The sequence below is a fragment of the Macaca mulatta genome, chromosome 7 (assembly GCF_049350105.2).
Source record: "Macaca mulatta isolate MMU2019108-1 chromosome 7, T2T-MMU8v2.0, whole genome shotgun sequence".
In the NCBI taxonomy this organism is placed as follows: domain Eukaryota; kingdom Metazoa; phylum Chordata; class Mammalia; order Primates; family Cercopithecidae; genus Macaca; species Macaca mulatta.
In genome coordinates this window covers 128,705,690-128,724,037 of record NC_133412.1, presented here as the reverse complement: position 1 = coordinate 128,724,037, position 18,348 = coordinate 128,705,690, and the positions used below count along the sequence as shown (strand labels likewise).

The window sequence follows — 18,348 nt, the reverse complement described above, 5'->3', positions numbered from 1 at the left end:
GCCGGGCATGGTGGCGGGAGCCTGTTAATCCCAGCTACTCCGGAGGCTGAGGCATGAGAATCGCTTTGAACCTGTGCAGCAGAGGTTGGCAGTGAGCCAAGATTGCGCCACTGCACTCCGCCCTGGGTGACAGAGCTAGACTCCTTCTCAATAAAAAGAAAAAAAAATGGATCAACAGCCACAAAAGCCCTGTGACTCAGGAAAAACTCCTGGGAAGGAAAAATCTCTCTGGAAAAAAACTACCTCTATCCAATCTAGTCTGTACAGTATAGTATTTGCAGATATTCTCCTGTCAAAGGTGAACTTCCAGTCAAAATGAACAAGAGTAGCACATACAGAGAGTAGATCCCAAAAAACTGATAACAGAATGTGAAAGACTATTAAAACAAAAATGTCAGCCATTAGAGTTATAAAAGAAATCAGAAACACAGAAAACACTCATTAAAAAAAAGAAAAATTAGAACTTGAACTTTATAAATTATGTGTATGCATACATATGCACACACAGACATACAAACACCCCCAGAAATTAAAAGCCAAATGGCCTGATAACTATATAAAGCTGAATTATCAAACAAGACAGACTTGATTAAAAAACTGACAATGTACCACAAAAAATTATACATAAGGGAAAATATGAAAGAAAAATTAACAGACATAAAGGATACAATGAGAATGTCCAATGAATCAAATGGGAATTCAAGGAGAGGAAAGAACAAAGAAACAAAGTGGCTGAGAATTTTCAAAAACTGCTGAAAGCTATGAATCTTCCAATTCAGGAAAGGCAACAAAATTTGAACAGAATAAAAGATATTTAAACATATTTGCAGTAACACCGTGTAACTCAAACGAGTCTTGAAAGCAACACAGAAAAGAGTACTGAAGAAGAAATTTAGACTTACATAGTACTTAGCAATAGAAGCCAAAGGATAATGTAATAAAATCTCTATAGAAACAATGACCATTAATTACCACAGAATTCTAGACCCTGCTGAACACTGGAATATTATTAGTTTTCAGAAGCAATAAGTCTGTCAGCTATGCAACAAACAAAACTGATTAACATTAGTAAATAGTAAAAATTCAGACTTTATATGAAATTTACTAATCCAGAATGTAATTTTTTTAATGAATAGTACCTCTTTCCAACCAGAGTATGCCTGACTGAGAAACCAATATTCTTATTCTTTCATTAGGGATTACAGCTGACCTTTGCTTTTCTCTAATAAACTCCAGGAATGCACAAAGAAGAGTGCTAGCAAAGAGTTTTCCCTCTCTGGCCCCTCGATTCCAAGCTTCCATGTACAAAGCCATATAAAATTAGGACAAATCTTCACAGATAGTCAAGTACACCAGTTAAATGATGAAAGCCTGAATTTTTTTCTAAACCTTACAATCTATTCTGTAGTCTACATTTTAATTTCTACACTTCTACAACCTACATTTCTCCTTTTTTTTTTTTTTTTTTTTGAGATAGGATCTGACTCTGTCACCTAGACTGGAGTGCAGGGGCATGATCTTGGCTCACTGCAACCTCCACCTCCGGGGCTCAAGTGATTCTCTGGCCTCAGCCTCCCAAGTAGCTGGGATTACAGGTGCCCACTACCATGCCTGGCTAATTTTTTTATTTTTAGTAGAGATAGGGTTTCACCATGTTGGCCAGGCTGTTCTCAATCTCCTGACCCTCAAGTGATCCGCCCACCTCGGCCTCCCAAAGTGCTGGGATTACAGGCATGAGCCACCATGCCGGCCCTTCTACATTTCAATTTTAATGTTCATATTCCACAGGGAAATTCCTATCATTGCTATTTAAGAAAAAGCAAAGAGATTCAACATCTACACAAACAGCAAAATCGTCAATAAACAGCAAAATCTTACAATCTAAAAACAAGTACAAACGAAGAATCCGATAAAATTAAGAAATGTTCTGATTCTGATTCACTGAAATAAAGAGGCATTTGCTTTAATACATTCACAATCTTATGTATTTATCATTCTCTGAAATTGTACCTTAAGAACTATGGCTTAAGAAAACATTCACTGAAGATTTTTACTCACTTCTTATACAAAGTTTAGTTTATACTACTCAAAAAGTATAAGTCAAATGAGTAACTCTCCTTTTCAAATATATGTTCTCCCATCTATCTGGGAGCCCAACACAGAGTCCAACGCAGTGTTGTCAAATATTTACTAACTTTATATAGGTGGTCCTTGTGAGTTCTTCCCTTTGGATTTTTTTTCAAAATAATCCTTCATATATACAGTATATACTAATTCTATTTGTGTTCACTGGTACTCTGAAACACAAAATCAAGGATGTTTTATCATGATATGGTCTTCATTATAATGCTCTATTCTTGAAGCTGCCAAGAGTCTATGACAGAAAAAACATCAGAAAGTACAGACACAATTACCTTGAATTGGAAATAAGTGTAGCTCTCATATATTAACAAAGTTTAAGTCTACAGTGGCAAAAAAAAAAAAAAAAAAAAGTTTGTCAAAAAAAGAAAAAAAGGTTCTACTCTTTTAACATCACTCACAATAATAAGAAACCTAGGCAAAAAATTAGTGAGAGAACAGATCTTACTAAGAACAACCATAGGAAGCTAACTCCAAGAAATAGTCCTTGAGATTTCACCAACTGAAAGTTGGTTTAAGTACGAAAATTACGTAATTAGCATAATTAAAACACAGCATACCATGAACCTTCAAAATTTGTGATCGCAAAGACTGCCTTCCAGACAACAGAAATATGAAGTAAGAGGTTGAAAGGTGATCAGTTATCAGAACCTAAAATACAGCCACAAGTAGAGGCTCCTATCCTATAGTCATCCTTAGAATCCATGTTTACAACACAACCACCTCAACAGCCATGCAAACATAGATGTTGCCTTCAGCAGACACAGCTGCCATGATCCTACATTTCAAGTTCCATGAAAGGCTTCTGCTTTCCTCACTATTAGAAGATGCCTGAAGAGTCAGGGGAAAAAAAGTAAAAGCTATTAAATATCATGTACTAAATATAGAAAGTAGTCAAATTAAAATTGATGAATTTATTTTAGGTAAATCCAGACAATTGTTACTAAAAAATACAGGCACATCAAAAGCTATCCACTATAAACCATTTTTTTTGTTTTTTGAGACGGAGTCTTGCTCTGTTGCCCAGGCTGGAGTGCAGTGGCGCAATCTCAGCTCACTGAAAGCTCAGCCTCCTGGGTTCATGCCATTCTCCTGCCTCAGCCTTCCGAGTAGCTGGGACTACAGGCGCCCACCACCACACCCGGCTAATTTTTTTGTATTTTTAGTAGAGACGGGGTTTCACCATGTTAGCCAGGATGGTCTCGATCTCCTGACCTCATGATCCGCCCACCTCGGCCTCCTAAAGTGTTGGGATTACAGCCGTGAGTCACCACGCCCGGCCGCCAAACCAGTCACTATGAAAAAAAAAAAAATCACTCCAGTACCTTTTTAAATAAAAGGATTACTAAATCAGGAAAACCCAATACACATTATGGAATGTCTGATTTTGTCAGAACAGTCAATAAACAAGCTATCCTTGGTGACAAGATTGATAAATCCTGAACATGGCTGAATAGTGGCATAAATTGGAGAATATTTAAAAGGTTAAACAATAATATCCCAAAGTTGCCAATTAATGTTTAGAAAGTACCTTAACAATGTACAAAAAAACTCGGTTCTTAGCCTAACCTTACTAACATTTTAATCGATTACTTAAAGATAATCTTGCCAGTTCACAAATGTGGATGAGAACAAAGGGCAAACCAATGAAAGGTTTCAGAAAATAAGATTTGTATTATCCTGTGTTACTCTTTGAGCTACCTGGTTAGAATAACAGAAATTCTGACAACTAGTTCAGATAAGCTGGAATATCAGTTATTAAGTCTACAAACTTACCCCACATAATGAGCTGTTCATTTAACTGGTTTTCATCAAAATGGCTCTTGAAAATTACCACTTTTCAAGCAATGACCTTTTTTGGTATTAGTGACTGTTTACCTAAGCACACACAAAATAAATATTCTATAGAGTGAAATTTCAACATTTATGATTTCAGGCAAAGACACAATCAATGTTTTATTCAACATAATTATTTCCCATCAGCGTATATCATATGCAACAGATCTATACTGCACATACAGTATACTGGATGAACCTAGATATGCTTTGTGTATATACGCAGAGCAAGAAAGTCAATGAGCTTCTAGCTCCTACAACTCTGTCTTTTCTGCTTGCGTTCCATTTCCCGTGTTTTAAACAACTTGTGTTTATCTGTTATTGCCCTAGTGGTGCTTTTCTGCGCAGACAACTTAAGTGCAGACTGAATGCAAGACAACTCTGAACTCCAGAACACGTGAATTGGTGAAAAAACACAATATAGAAGAAACAGACTTTCCAAAAAGTGACACCCTACCAACCAGACTACCATCCACCATCAAATTTTCTTTCTCCTTTGGCAAATACAATTAGCCTTCAATATACATTATATTTTATGTATAAAGTGTATTTACTTTCAACTTGTTTATACCTACACAAACTTGTCTTCATTGTTAGATTAATATTTACCTACATGTGAGAACTGTTTGGGATGAAATATTGCATCATAATTCCCTACTAAAATTAATGGAAATATGCTTTCATTTAATAGCTTTTAAATTACCAGCAGGGTTTTCAAGAAAATAAATTCAAAACATTGAATATGTGACTTTCAAGTTGGAGACAACAAGCAAAAATATTTCAGACAACAACAGATCCCAGTCCAAACTCAAAAAACGGAAAAAAAAAAAAAAATCTACTCTGCTTGAGTGGGAATAGCAACTCCAAAACAGAATGAAGAAACACAAGATGAGTAAGATCAAGCAGCAAAAGCAAGAATCGCATTTCAAGACTTAAGGATTCTAACTAATTATTATATCATCATAAATCAGTGTGATGCTAATATCAGATGTGTTCTGTAGAGCTGAATAATATTCAACAAGATTAAAAGACAGATTTGTGCAAAGGAAGGGAAAAGATCACTGAACTAGAGTGCTCAGGATACACTATGAATACTACTCAGGATACACAAGCTGGGATTCAAAAAACAAGTAAGACTAAGATAGATAGAAATGAAGATAAAGACTTCCAATAAGGATCCTCCTACTCCAAATAACTTAATAATGGTGTGAAATACTACTTTTGTACCAACCTTTTGCAAGAATATAAAAGGAAATGATTTAAAAGATATGGCTAAACTCAAAACTAAGATAAACATCATAGTGGGATGAAATGCAATAAAAATTCAAAGTAGCAACCCATATCTTAAGTGGAGTAGAGGGAAGAAGGAACCAGGAAGATGGCTGGATAGTTCAGCTCCTAAAAGTAACAGCAATAAAACAGAACCAGGTTCACTGCCTGATGCCAAGGGGTCAGGATTTGCACAGCTTGTAAAAAGAGGTTTTAAAAAAATAAAAAGGTAAAAAAGGAGAGGGCAAGAGAGGGGAGAAAAACAATGACACTGCAAATCCAGAGCTATAACTTTATAGAAGCTCCAAGCCTGGAGAAAAAAAAAAGATAACAAAACATCCAACGTCATAGCAAATTAAAAATTAATAATTCCTTAATACAAAGCTAGCGTTCGTTCACATTCCCCAATTGCTTTGTAAGTATTTTGTTATTCCTTGACTGGTATATTTCTTGTCTCCTTTCACCTACTATACCTATCTCTTCATTTTCAGTTTCTTACAATTCTTAGAACTTTTAGTTGGGGAGGGAAAAAAAAAAAAAAAAAAACCAGGCAGCTAGTCCTAGAGAGTTTCCCAGTGTGAATTTTGTTAATAGTACCCTCACAGTGTTTAACAAGTTTTTTTTTTTTTTGGGGGGGTGTCTATTTCTGATCAATTTGTAAACTCAAAAACAAGATTAAATATCAGGGTTTTGATTTGAACACAAAAGTCATCAAAATAATGAGTCTGTCCAATGTTAAAACCAGGTTTTTTTTTAATCCAAAACATAGCAAGAAATTTAATGAGAAAAAACAATCATATAAAAACATGAATTCACGTCAGATGTTTTATGAAATGGTCTGACAAAGATTTTTTAATTTGAACATGTTAAAGGAAGAGATAGAGATTTTCTAAGTAGCAAAAGGGTTGTCAAACAAAAAGAGAATTGAAACCGGTGATTATGAAAAAGCAATTCCAAATCTAAAATATGAAAATTATAGATACTGGCATATAGACTCAACAGATACAACACACTCTAGACAAAATAGAAAAATAAAATGGTAAATTGCTAGACAGTAATGAATTCACCTAGCATGAAGCACAGAGAAGAGAAAAAAATGATAGAACAATCAAAGACACGGGATAAACTAAGACTCCAAGACGGGTCTAACAAGTGAGAAAAGTGAAAATAAAAGAAGCAATATTTAAAGAGGTAAGAATTTTTCAAAATTAAGGATTTGATTCCTCATACTGTAAGTACACTCTGAGTACCAGCTGGATACACAGAAGTTTGTCCATATTTATTCAAAATACCAAGCACAAAGATCTACTTCACAATATATGTGCAAAACAATTTAAGAAAACCACATGCAAACACTGGCATCACTGTCAAATATTTACAAAACACTTAGGATGTCAACTAGGGATTGGAGGAGGGACTTCAAAGTTTACTGAATAACTATCCAAAGTTTCTTTCTAAAAACATACAGTCATCCCTCAGTATGCATCAAAAATTGGTTACAGGACACACACAGATATACCAAAATCTGCCCATAGTCAAGTCAAATAGCCCATCTACTCAGGTTTCACCATCCTGCGCCACGCATAAATGGACCCATGCAGTTCAAATCTATGTTGTTCAAGGGCCACTTGCAATTATTTTCTTGTGACTCTAAAAGTAAGTTGTAGATGCAATCCTCAAAACAACCTGATAGTCAAAGTATTATTTCAAAGCATCTATAAATAAACACATTTTAGCCCTTAAAAACTGAAACGGTAAGCAGTGGAAACCTTGGAGAAAAGAAAACAGCACAAAGGGGAAGAAACAAAAATCAATTCAAAGGAAAGAACTGTGAGACAACATAAAACTTTAGAAGACAACATGTGAGAACATCTTCATAACCGTGAGGCAGAGAAGAATTTCTTAAACTAGACACAAAGTACAAATTATAAAAGGAAAATTTAATTATACATTAAAATTTTTACCTTTTAATAGAGACACCATAGGAAAGTCAGAAGACAAGCCACAAAGTAGGAAGACATTTATAACACATAAGTGGCAAAGAATTAGTATTCAGAACATATGAAGAAATCTTGCCACCCAAAAAAAAAAATAAACCCAACAGAAAAATGAACAGTCATTTCAGAGAAAAGGAAACTAGTGCCCAGCAAACACTGAAAATATGTTTTGTCTCATTAATCAGAAACGTAAGGCCAGGCGCAGTGGCTCACGCCTGTAAATCACAGCACTTTGGGTGGCCAAGGCAGGCAGATCACCTGAGGTCAGGAGACCAGCCTGACCAACATGGAGAAACCCCATCTCTACTAAAAATACAAAATTAGCCGGGCGTGGTGGCGCATGCCTGTAATCCCAGCTGAGGGAGGAGAATCGCTTGAACTCTGGAGGCAGAGGCTGCGATGAGCCAAGATCGCACCATTGCACTCCAGCCTGGACGACAAGAGCAAAATTTCGTCTCAAAAAAAAAAAAAAAAAGAAAGAAAGAAAGAAATGCAAAGACATATAATGTATCAATTCACACACAATAGGCTAACTGGTTTCTGCCATTATCATGTATAGGGAAGAATGTGGAGCCATCACACATATACACTGGTGACAGGAATAAACTGGAACATTTATATTGGAAAGAAAACAATTTAGCACTAACTAGTAAGGTTGAAAATATATGTCTCCTACAATCCAGCAATTCTATTTCTAGCTAGTTATAAGCCCTAAAACTATCTACACTCTTGTCTCATTAGCGATTAGCATAAAACTTAGGTCTTGACTAGTGTTTTTAGTTTTAATGAAACAGAATAGCATGGAATAGTATACCTGATAATATAATGAGTAATAATTTAAAATGTGTTTCTTACTGTGAGTGGTAACAAAAAGTTTGAAAAAAAACAGTATCCTAGAGACACAAGTGCAATAAAGAGACCTATGCTATTCAAGGTGTTCCTAGTAGCACTGTGTATACTAACAACAAAAATACCTAGAAACCCAAATGTCCAACAACAGGAAACAGGTTGTAAAATATTCATACATGAAGTAGCCAAATCAGTTAGAGCTACATACAACATGATGAAAGAATATCCCGGGCCAAGGCAGGTGGATCACAAGGTCAGGAGATCAAGATCAGCCTTGCCAACATGGTGAAACCCTGTCTCTACTAAAAATATAAAAATTAGCTGGACGTGGCGGTGCATGCCTGTAATCCCAGCTACTCAGAGACTGAGGCAGGAGAAACGCTTGCAGGCAGAGGTTGCAGTGAGCCGAGATCGTGCCACTGCACTCCAGCCTGGGCGACAGAGCAAGACTCCATCTCAAAAAAAAAAAAAAAAAAGAAAAGAAATCAGATAAATATAGTAACCAAGAATAACAATTAAGGAATCTCTGGCCCAGCATGGTGGCTCATGCCTGTAATCTCAGCACTTTGGGAGGCTAAGGCGGGCAGATCACTTGAGGTCAGGAGTTCGAGACCAGCCTGGCCAACAAGACAAAACCCCATCTCTACTAAAATACAAATATTAGCCAGGTTTGGTGGAAGGTGCCTGTAATCCCAGCTACTTGGGAGGCAGTAGAATCGCTTGAGCCCAGGAGGTGGAGGTTGCAGTGAATCAGAGGTTCCAATGAGTCAGAGGTTGCAGTGAGCCAGGATTGCACCACTGCACTCCAGCCTGGGTGACAGAGCGAGACGCCGTTTCAAAAAAAAAGAATCTCTTTATACCAAAAGTAGTATGTTATTTTGAATGCTGTCAGGACTTTCTGCTTAAATAAAGGTTACATAACACTGAAAGAATATGAAATATAACTACCAATTTATGCCAGGTAATTAATCCTAGACGAGCAGACAAAAATTCGGCTTTCATCACTTTACAACTAACTTATATTTATGAATTACTTCTTTTCTCCCCAAAACCTCAGACAAGGTAAATGCCTGGGCTGTATTTTACATATAATTCCAAGGCTAATCTTGAATATATAACTGACCTTTGAACATTATGGGTTTAAACCATATGGGTCCACTTCATGTAGATTTTTTTCAGTAACTACATTGGAAAATTTTTTGGAGAATGCAATAATTTGAAAAAAACTCGCAGAGAAACCATAGCCTACAAATATTGAAAAAATTAAGAAAAAGGCATGTCATGAATGCATAAAATATATGTAGATACCAGTCTATTTTATAATTTACTACCATAAAATATACACAAATTATAAAGTTAAAATTTATCAAAACTTACACAAACACAAACCAGACCCTATATGGTGACTGTACATGGTGCCATTTGCAATAGAAGGAAATGTAAACAAATATAAAGATATACTACTAAATCACAACTGCATAAAATTAACTGCAGTACATATTGTATCACTGTAATAATTTTGTAGCCACCTCCTGTTGCTATTACTGTGAGCTCAAGTGTCTAAGTATCCATGACTCCTATCCATGACTCTAATTATCTCCACATGAGCATTCTGTCCTTCCAGTAACAGTAACACAGTAAAAAGTGATCTTAGTTCTCGCACATTTTTCATCATTTTTAGCACAACACCATAAACCCTGAATAACACCATGGGACCCATGCCAAGTGCCACTAGTAATGCTGGAAGTGCTCCCAAGAAGCAGAGAAAAGTCATGACAAGGAAAAGTTGAATTACTTGATATGTACTATAGACTGAGGTCTGCAGTTACAGTTGCTCACTGTTTCAGACAGATGATTCATCTTACAGATGATATAAACTTACTGTATCAATAAACAGTACAGTATTGTAAATACAGTCTCTCGTGATTTTCTTAGCATTTTCTTTAGCTTTATAAGAATACAGTATATAATATATATAACATACAATATACATGTTAATTGACTATTTATGTAATTGGTAAGGTTTCCAGTCAACAGTAGGGTACTAGTAGTTAAGCTTCTGAAGAGTCAAAAGTTATACAAAAATTTTTGACTGCACAGGGTGCTAGCGCCCCGAATTCCCACATTGTCCAAAGGTCAGCTGTATTTTTCACTTGAAAAAATTTTCAAGCTCAGAAATACTTCAAGTTAAAACTAAATCTAATTCTTTAGACTAAAAGAAAAAAAAAAGAGCAAAAGAACCAAGCCACTTTTACAAAAGGATTCAATTTAAACTTAAAATTACAGCAAACATCTAGGTCAAACTGGAAGTTATTTAAGAAATGACTCCCCAGCAATAGAGTACCAAGCACAAAGATTATACAGCACAGTACCTGAAACTGTACCCAGAAATAAGAGCACTAAATACAAGCTTGAGGAATTCCCTTCACAGAAATCATGACATTTAGCCAACCTGAAGAGATCCAGATTACGAAAACTACGTAAAGTAATTACAGAAACATTTCAAATGAACATGACTTCCTAACAAAGTGGGCAAGTAAAGGTTGGCAGCACGTAAGTGAATTCAACCTGTGTGGATATTACAGATTTAAGGCAACATCTTCAATGTTCTGCAACACAGCGTTCAGAACACTAGGGAGTTTTCAGCGCACAGCTTAGCTTGTCCAAATTTATTTCAAAAGATAATTAGATCTAAACACAGGCATTCACTGAATTATTTATGTAGAGATTCCACTCAGAACACTTACATTACTGATGAACAAGATTAACTGAGACTAAGCACAAGCATTTTGCTGAAATTTGTGTTTCAAACTGTTTTCCATTCCACTCTCCCAAGAGTAAACCTGAAACCCTTATTCTTAGAGTTTCACTTTATATGGCATACCAAATACTACTCAGCTAGGCATGCTAATAAAGGATGGCAAGTAAAGCAAAAGACTCAATGAGTCCCAATCATTTTCGAGCATCAGACCATCCATTCATTCAAATTGAGCACTACCTAAGTGTCAAACACATAGTTCACAGTGATGAACAAAACAGTCCCTGCCTCACTTAGATTCTTGTAGGTGAGGCAGATACCAAGAAAGAAATAAGCATATTATAACATCAGGTTGTGACTGATGGTGCAATGAAGAAAAATAAGGCTGTGACAAAGAATAGGGAGGGTATGCATTTTTAGGTAGGGTCAGAGTTGGCTTTTTTGAGGTAGTCATTGAGGAATGCCTGTAAGATCACACAAGAGTAACTCATAATGAACATATGTAGGAAATGAAACAGAAAAATTTCTTGGAAACTAAAAGGATGACATTCTATCTACTGCTTTTCATATAACTAAAACATTTTATAGCACGTGTTTTAGGTAGCTTTTACTATTTTCTCCACTTGAAAAACTTCAAGTCTTTAAATTTAAATTACTAGTTTTAAGAATTAATCTAATTCCTGTGGGGGGGTGGGGGGGGTGCGGAATCCTTATAACCTTAATTTAGCTTTGTAACGCCTAACAGTAGACAGTAACCTTAATTTAGCTTTGTAACGCCTAACAGTAGACAGCTGCACATGGACGGCATTTTTTTCAGAAAGCATTCTTATAAAACAGCTCAATGGGTAAGAATGGGCTCTAAGTCAGAATGCCTCAGTTAAAATTAAGGCTCCTCCTAAAGACATTTGTTGTGTCTTTGAACAAATTATTTGTCTCCCTAGTTTTCACCACATAGTACCTACCTCATAAGGTTGTTGAGAGGATTAAATATGATAATGCACATAAAGCATTTAGAGTCTGACAGCAAATATATACTCCAATGTTAGCTATCATTTATGAGGCAACTACTGAAGATAATTCCTTAATGAGCCTTAGGCAGGTTAATATATGTTAAGATCACACATGCAGTAAGCGGTACTGATTAGCAAAACTAAATTCAAGCCCAAGTTCTTCAGACTCCCTAGTGCCCACACTGTTTCTACTACCCCACAGAACATTATGTAATTAAAGAACTGGACAATAAAGAACTTGCAAAAAACCTTAGAATTAATAAGGTCTAAGACCTATAGGTCTCCTAACTACTGACTTTCAGCTCATTATACCAGACCAGACTGTTTCCTTGACAACTCAATGACTCATGTGTAAGAATAATAATTGTCCCACATTTTCCAGTGAAAATGCAGTGTAACATCATGTCTCCTGATAGACAATGGACACTTACTTGAATTCACGTAAGTTCTGATAACTAATTGTAGATGTTACTCAGAGTCAAAATAAAGAAGTACAAGTAAATAACATTCTCCTCTAGTAATTACAGGCTGGTATGACCCTACGGCCCCTATGAAACCTATTCAAAGTGGAAGCTGTCTTAAAGGATCTCTCACTGGATTAACTGACATTCTACTCCTTTGTAAAAATACATAGGCTGGTGTCTTCAGAAAGCTGTTTCTGGCTAGCGGTTACTCTCCTACTTACTTATTTCTATATATCTATCAAATATGAAAATAGAGTCAAAAGGTGTTATTTCTATTAAAACGGCATTAAATCCTTTGGAAGGCCTTGACGAATAACTGCAAAAATCTATAAAGATTTTGTACTTGGAGAGTTTCCCAGTTCCTACCTTTTCATTGCACTTTAAAGAAGCCAATACTAGATATCATAGATAATGCTTTTAGAGTACAATCTATGAAAGGAAAATCAGGATAATCTTTATTTTAAGAAATCAGTACAAATAAAAAGGTAAATAAAAGTAAAATCAAATATTTTCAGTGAAAACATTTAAGGTGCACATATATTTTGAGTCCTTGCTTTAACCAACTTTTTGAATTAACTAACGAATGGTCCTAATTATGTGGGGTATGTAAGACGGTCTCCACCACACTCTAACATCATTCCCAAAGGCTCCATGCCACTTTCTTCCGCTCTGACCATCCCTGAAAGAGTAAAGAAGCAAACTGAAAACCACATGTATCCAATAATGAGGTATCCATCAAAGGAAGGAATGCGAGATTTTTTGGTTTTTTTGAGACGAAGTCTCACTCTGTCACCCAGGCTAGAGTGCAGTCCGCATGATCCACTGCAACCTCTACCTTCCTGGCTCAAGCAATCCTCCCACCTCAGCCTCCCAAAAAGCTAGGATCACAGGCACACGCCACCATGCCAGGCTATTTTTATATTTTTTTTGAGAGATGGGGTTTTGCCACGTTGCCCAGGCTGGTCCCAAACTGCTGGGCTCAAGCAATCCACACACCTTGGCCTCCCAAAGTGCTGGCATTACAGATGTGAGTCATCACACCCAGCCAGGATTTAATTACTGCGTTCAACAAATCCTTATTGAGGACCTGCTACATGCTAGACACTGCTCTGAACTCTTAAAGAGTCATCAATAAACAAAACAGAGAAAAAGCCTACCCTCATAGAAGCTATGTAATACTGTTGTTTGGGGGTTATGGGGAAGAGACAATAAACACAACCAGGAAATTATACAGTACAACAGAAGGTGACAAATGCTATAAAGAAAACAGAGCAAAATACAAGAATCAGACGTTAGGGGAGTGCAGTTTTAAATAAAATAGGCAGATCTTTTTAAGAAAGTGACATTTAAAAAGCAAAGACTGGACGGAGACAACAAGTCATGCATGTATCTTCAGAAAAAACACTGATCTAAGGAGGGGCAGCAGCCAGTATAAAACACAGCTCTGTTTCCTCCATGGCACTTGTCACCTTCTTGCCAGGAGAAGTCAACAGTATATAATTTCCTCATTGATTGTGTTTATTATCTCTTCCCCTTGCCCTCAAACACACACTATTACATAACTTCTATCAGGGCAGCGCTTTTCGTCTGTTTTGTTTATTGATGGAGCCTAAGTGTTTAGCGCAGTGTCTGACATGTAGCTGCCCCTAGGAAAGCCAACGGGGCCAGAGGAAATAAGCAGAGGGAAGATAGTAGCTAACCTCAGAGGTAAGGGGGAATGGGGAGAGTGGAAGTGTCCAGATTCTGTATGGCCTTAAGGACATAAGAACTTCAGCTTTCACTCTGCATAGAGAAAGTCACTGTAGCATTCTGAGAAGATAAGTGATATGATCCGGTTGTTGTGTTGGAAAGACTGTAGAGAGTACAGAGGCAGCGAGATCAGTTAGGAGGTTAATTACAGAAATCAAGGTAAGAGATAAGAATGGCTTGGACCAGGCTGGTGAGCAGTGGAGGCAATAAGTACTGACTGGATTCTGATTATATTTTCAAGATAAGACAGAGCACAGAATGCCAAGTGTGAAAGAAGTAAGTCAGGGATGACTCCAACGTTTTTTTACCTGAATGTTTGATGGAAACATCAAACATGTTTGAGGAAAAATATGGAAGTTTAGTTGGAGCTGACCACTGCACATCCAAGTGGATAGGCCTAACAGGATATGTGGAAAGTCTGGGTTGGAAATATAAATATGGGAGCCATCAGCATATAGGTATTTAAAACCATGACACTGGATAAGACTGTCAGAGGAATATAAAAAGAAAAGTGAAACAAGGACTGAGCAAGTCAACTTTAAGAGTAGAAGACGTAAGACAGAACTAACAAAGCAATTAGTAATGAGACAGCCCAAAAAGCAGAATGTCCTGGAAGAAGAGCACAAACAAATTAAATTTAGTGTATAAATCACTTTGCTGAAACCATATTTAAGTTATGGAACAGTTTTAATCATCCTGTAGTAGTTAGGATGACTCGTAAAATACTAAATCACAACTTTTTTTAGGTTATGTCTTATACATTTCCTAGGAATATTATTTTTCCTATCAGAGTATCGACAAAACTATTGTTAGAATTAAAAGTATATCTTGCCTATTTTAACATAAAACCAATTAAAAGCTTGTACCATTTTTTAAAAAAGAAAAATAGCCTAGTTTTCACTGCTACCTCTGTCAAAGACCAAAAACACATTCAAGCACAACAGCCTGGCACAGTTGTAAACTGTCATTATTTCTCTCTCTCTAGACCTCAGACACAGGTTATATTAAACTCCTTAGTTCACAGGACATAACGTTCTTCCCCTTACTGATTAATTTTCTATTTACAGAGGTGGGGAAAAGGTTTATAATCTCATCTAGACCAATGTTTTCCCGGTGATTTGAAAATAAATTACATTTTTTGATTGGGACACTCAAAGTCATGTTCACAGGAACTGAAAGAGGAAGCAATGAAATGCAATTCTCTTTGGGCATGAGTGATCATCAATGTCACTTCTAGAGAAATAGTTACTTGCTTCTATCCTCTAAGTATACTCTGGATTTACCTTCAAAGTCACTAAAAACAGTACAGAGAACAAGCAAGTCATAAGGTGTATTCTCAAATATATGAATGATCTTGCAAAGCATGATTTTTCTCATTTCCTTATTACATAGTAGGTCAGATTCCCAAGAGAACCAAAACCTTCCTAGAACCATTTAAGTTCATCAACCATTTTATATTTTAACACAGCATTGGAGATCTTTTAGGTTAAAACTTCATTTGCTATAAAAATTATAAGCACACAATTAAAAATACATCTTCCATTCAAGTTAAGAACTTAACTTACACATATTAAATGTATAAGACACATTCAACTTTTATTTAAAAAATTATGATTCAGTATTCTACGTGTCATCTTAACCATTACAGGCTGATTAAGAACTTTTAACCATAACTTAAAATTCAAGTTAAGAACTTAGCAACAGCGACAATCTTAATATGGGTTCTTTAGAAGTTAAGCCTCAAAAAGGTTTTCACTTTTTAGGCTCTTTTAAAGAGTCATATTGACTGATATTAAAAATATAATTATTAAAACGATCTCCCTACCAAAAGCAGATTAACGTCTATAAACTAGAAGGGAGCCTGAAGTGAGGCATTTTTAGGGAAAAACACAATATCAAACAGAAGAGACTACTGGTATTAAAAGAACATATAAAGATCTAAATTGGAAACAAAATTGTAAATGTCTCTTCATAATGCTGACCCTGAATCATTAAGAGTTAAATACTTGATATTCTTTATAATTTTCAAGTATTAAGAAAATTTTTCAATATATCTTGTTATATTTTCAAATTCATTATCAGCCTCAAGTAAATTAAGTAGAACACCTTATTCTCTAAGCTCACTAGCCAAGGTATTGTTATGTCTGCTGAAGGCTAAAAAATTAGAAGAGACATTTGAAACTCAATGTTGAGGTGGAAGGGGAACTCATCAACAGACCCAGCTATTTCAGGTTAGATCCCTAAAATAAAGACAAAAGGAAAAAGGGGGAGAAAAAAAAGAGCCTTTTTTAACAGGCAACACATCAAATATGAAAGTCTACTGCAAGGCATGTCTACACAAAATACTCAAAGAGTAATTTAGTGTTATTCCTGGGAACATTATCCCCAGTCTCACCAGCAATTGCTCTGGACCAAACTGGAGACACTGTTGCCATTAGCCTGCTAGGTAAGTAAGCTAAGGAAAACAAATGCAACCTCATTTAGCAAAACTTCTAACTTTAAGTTAACTCCTATACAATTCAGAACGTTTAGTTCACCGGAAGATGCTTATCTTCGGCTAGGCTGGCTATGGGTGTCTACATTTATCAAGGCTTTCCACAAAGTCATCTCAAAACACACACACACACACACACACAACTTAACAGTTAACTTCAACTGTAGCTCTTTAAGCACTACTAACTTAAATAGCTGCTAAGGAATTCGTCTGACAACACAGTTCTGAATTTAGATTCCCCCTTCCTCCCAGAAGAAAGAAGGGCCAACATCGAACAGCTTACTTTTAACCTAACCTAGTCAAGGTGCAGCTGGGCCAGGCTGGGACGCCGCTGCCCGCGTCCGGGGCTGCCCACTTCTAGTGCACCCAGCGCCTTCACCGCCAGCGTGCGGGGCTGCACATCCCACACCAGGCGTATGGCTGAGAGCCAGACGACTTCTCTAGACTTCCCGTGTAGTTTTCCGGCGAGGTCCCCAAGGCCAAAAGTCTCACTGTTGGAAACTGAAGGGGTCAGGCCGAATCGCTAAGAAGACACACCCCTCGGGGAGAGGAAGGGATAACTTCGCCGGTGTCGAGGGTGGTCCACGGATTTTTCCAAAGTCCCCGCAACGCTGCTTTCCGTGCCCAACCGCCTCCCGCCCTGACCTAGGGACTCGCAAAGGGCAGCGGGAGGGGCGCCGGGGAAGGGGGCGAGCGCCCAGGCCGCCGGAGGCAGCGGCGAAGACTGGAATTCCAGCATGGCGTAAGCGTGGCCCAGCTCCGGCCCGGGGACGCCGCCGGAGACGCGCTGCCTCCGTCCACCGACCGAGGAGGCGGTAATCCGCCTTCCCTCCTGGGGCCCTCAGGCCTGGCTAAAAATAGGTGCCTCGGTCACCCCAGGGCCCTCTTGGGTCGACCTCGCCTTCGGGAGAGTCGTCCTTGGGGAGAAGGGGGGTATCCCTCGGCCGCGCCCCGGGCGCCGCGACAGAGCCGGGGTCGGACCCGGGGCGGCCCCGCGAGGACGAGGAGGTCCCTCCGAGCCCGCCCCCTGCGGCGTCCCGGCCCCAGCAGGAGCCCGGCGGCGGCGACCCGATGCCCGAGGCCTACCCAGCGGGCGGCGTCCGGACCCCGCGGCCGCGCCCCCCCGCCCGGCGCGGCCCTCCCGCCTGCCCCAGGACCCCGCGGCCGGCGCCGCCTCCCCCCGCGCTCCCTGCCGCCGGTGCCCGGCCCGGTGCGGCCTGCTCTCCCTCACCCTGTGCGGCCGGGGAAGGAGACCGGGAAGACGCGGCGGCGCCGGCACTACAGCCCGGGCCGCCCGTTCCGAGGCGCCGCAGCCGCCGCCGCCGCCGCAGTCGCTCAGGTGCCGTCGCGCCGCTCGGCAGGAAACGGGCGGCTTCGGGGCGGGGCGGCCCCGGCACGTCCCGGCGTCTGGGCCGGCGGCGCCGGGAGACCGGCCCCTTAAAGGGACAGACGCCGGCCCGCCTCTGCCTTCGCGCGCCTGCCCACACGCTCCGGTACCCGCAGCTCGCGGCTGGCCGGCTCGGGATTCCGGGCTTTCCTCCCGAGACCGCGTCCCAAAGCTGGGCGGAAGGTGGACGTTCAGGAGCTGGAGGCTCCGCGGAATCTCCTGCGTTCAGTAGCCCCGCTCTCCCCTGTCCCGGAGATTGGTCTCGTCTTGCGCGACGCTCCTTCCAGGGCACCACCTGGCTCCCCACGCCTTTCTTTTAACTTAAGCAAACGGCACTAGATTTACCCCCTGAAATTACTGGAAAACGACATCCCCCGTCCCTTTCTCCAGGGGATC

General features: G+C 39.0%; 1 protein-coding gene across 23 annotated transcripts in view; it reads right to left on the bottom strand.

Moving 5' to 3' along the window:
- Positions 1–17,941, bottom strand: part of KTN1 (kinectin 1) — a 104,190-nt gene extending 86,249 nt beyond the window's left edge. For all 23 annotated transcript variants that reach the window (XM_077941045.1, XM_077941048.1, XM_077941049.1 and 20 more), the window contains exon 1: positions 17,797–17,941. The gene's annotated coding sequence lies outside the window, so the exon portion shown is untranslated. The remainder of the gene's footprint in view (positions 1–17,796) is intronic.
- Between the last annotated feature and the right edge of the window lie 407 nt (positions 17,942–18,348).